This window comes from Puma concolor, chromosome B3, assembly GCF_028749965.1.
Source record: "Puma concolor isolate L17-30 chromosome B3, mPumCon1.1.hap2, whole genome shotgun sequence".
Lineage (NCBI taxonomy): Eukaryota > Metazoa > Chordata > Mammalia > Carnivora > Felidae > Puma > Puma concolor.
In genome coordinates this window covers 1189945-1192854 of record NC_141672.1, presented here as the reverse complement: position 1 = coordinate 1192854, position 2910 = coordinate 1189945, and the positions used below count along the sequence as shown (strand labels likewise).

At 46.3% G+C, this 2910-nt stretch overlaps 1 pseudogene; it reads right to left on the bottom strand.

The window, feature by feature from the left end:
• Positions 1–1162: 1162 nt before the first annotated feature.
• LOC147579616 (zinc metalloproteinase-disintegrin-like bothrojarin-1) lies at positions 1163–2665 on the bottom strand (annotated as a pseudogene).
• Positions 2666–2910: the final 245 nt, after the last annotated feature.

Here is a 2910-nt window from a genome sequence, read left to right as displayed (position 1 = left end):
AAGGCTCTCAGAAAACCAAAGTGGGAATCCTAGGCAGATCCTTATCTACGGTTAAACTCACTGAAAGGTAGGCAAGAGAAAGAGAGCAGGGATTCACATTCATCGGGCTCCAACTGGATGCCAGAGTCATCCATAGGCACTTGTGCCTGCCTTTCTGATTCATTTCATTGGGTGCTCCATTCAGTCTCATGGTGTCAGTCTCCCACATTTGGAAATTTTGTCTCCAGAGAGGCACAGCTTGTGCTAGGTGGAACCTAATGCCAGTCCCCTTCCCTCACAGTCCACAGACACCCCAGTGTGGAACAGGCAGTGTGGGTGGGTGGTAGCCCTCCATTATCCTGAACCCACATTGGGACTGGGGGAAGACAGATTACCTGGAGAATGAGAAAATGTTCAGTGTGCAACCGCACAGTTTTGGAGACAACTCATGAATTTGTCCCTGAAAGAGCTTGTGTGAACGTCTCTTAATTCTGGAAGCATATACTTCAGTTCAAGGCCCAGATGCTGACTCAGGTCCTCTGCACATAATCTCGGGCTCAGTTTGGGCTCTTGGAAGCTTAGATATATACGTAGAGGCCACAAGCATGCAGTTTTTAAGTTTTATTTCAGCCTTGTGGTCAGTGAGCTATGAGAGATGTGTGTCAGAGCCTGATGTGCCTGTGGACCCCTGTGTCTCCTGCAGACCCCCAAAACGTGGATGTCAGCTCTGCAGCCTCATTACTGTATTTTCACACATGTGCCAGTAGGATTGTCTATAGTTGTTCAGCAGTTAGGAGGCTAATTATGGATTAGCCGTCAGCAACAATCAGTCCCTTAACTTTCCCGGGGTTGATAATTTGACATTTGTGGCGACACCACAAGGAATGCAGCTATTATGGCTTAAATGGGACCAAAACCTGCTCTGAGATATAACAGGGATTCATGAGTTTGCCTGACTGGCCCCATCATTCTTGGAGGGGTCCACTGTCTGTGCTCCCACCAGTGCCTCATCCACTGCACCATGGAGGATCCCAGCTTATGTGGCAATGGCAGTTCCTGTTATTGTCGCACGACCCTCTGTGACTGCATTTCTCTGGGATACAGTCATAATTCAGCTGAGCCACACTGCCAGTGCAGTAGGTGTCCTGACAGAACTTTCCAGAAGCGTAGGGTGTACCAGTTCTCACATGACCAATCTCGGTTGTTCCTGTGCTACTATGTAAATTCAGGTGCAAACACCAGAACCATGAGATCTCAGATGTATGGAATCCAACATGCTCTTGCAGCTGAGGGAGATGTGTGACATTCCTACACTGCAGCCTTCCACACGGCACGTCTGTGTGGGAGCAGGGTTCAGCCATGAATTCCCCAGGATATTCTGCAGTGTCCATGTCGGCTGCTTTTTTGATTTATGGTGTAGCAGACATCTTCATCTTTCCCAGAATTTCTGCCAAAGATTTCTTAGCAGTGCATAGTGCGGTCAGTGCAGTTCCCATGATAGCAGCAGCCCTGTTCAGTGCACGGGGTTCCATCTAGCATACAGAAGTCATCAGGGCCCGACAAGGATACCCCACGGCAGGACTCTGGAAGATCACACATATTTTGGATTGGCCTGCCAAGCGTCCCAGCATCGAAATAGGTGCAGTTTGTATAGCATCTGCCTGTATTACATTTGTCCCCAGCGGTTAAAATACAATCACTCATATAGCACAGATTGCTATAGCACTGCTCTAAGGAGCTGCAGTCACAATGCTTGCCTGGGTCAGCTAAGTAGTTTCCAAAATGATTGTGGGTCAGGCTTTTATTTCAATGCACCATTTAGATGTTGAAGAGGCACTTGCCTAATCTGCCACTGATTACGTAGTGCGTATGAATGAAGGAACACTTACTGAAAGCTTCAGGTATACAAGAGAATTGGGTCCTAATGCAGTTGGACCATTTCTGGCAAGCATATTCATCAGTGTCAACCCACAAACCAATATTTTTTGCAATCTGATGTGTTGCTATGACAGACAAGAGTAAATAATATCTGCCTAAATAACCCATCCTGATAGGGCTTTGTGGATGGCATATACTGCATACAGCTGGACTGAAATTAACTTCATGGGATCCATCTCAAATCGCAATTAAGTATGAATTTGGTTTAAGAATTCGAAAACCCTTGGACTCATAGTATCAAAAAAAAAAAAAGGACTCTGATGCAACACATAGTTGCCCATGTTAGCTGGATCTCTCTCATTATAAATTATCATGAAACCAATATAGTAACTTACATGAATCCCATGAAACAATGAGTCAATTAAGCTAACTAGTCTTATTAGGAATTGGGCACATTTTGACCCGTGGTTGAACACACTATATATTGTTTTGGAACTGAGAGCGAAATTCCGCGATGGGATGACTACAACTTACCAGAGATCCTGAGGACTGCACTGGCATTTGCTTGAGGAACAGGGGTCCCTATGCTCCTTATATCCCAGGTTATAAGTAGGTCCCATTGCATTGGTGTCTGCCACTCTCTGAGAAACAATGTGTTCAAATGTTGGGAATCATTGATGTGTCTGATTTCATAGGCAAGGTCATCCAACTTCATGATACCTTCAAGGCCTTGATAGCACGTGCCCATGGTGACCATGGAAAGAGGAATCTCCTCCAGGTAGCCGAGGTAGTAACAGTCTGGAGGCATGGAGGGGTAGTCCATCTGAAAGGCACCTGATCATCCTGAGTGATCATCAGCAGATGTCTGGACCTAAAGTGTTTTTTGCCCCACATGTGGATAACGTGTCTCTTGTCCCCAAAACACAGGCTACAGGACAGCAAGCCAGTCATCTGAATGCCCTTGCTGTTGTGCAGCTCCTTCTTTGTAGTTACCACCTCAAGGAGATTTAGAGCCTTGAGGGACGACCTTGAGAACCCTGGACAGGAGCCAGC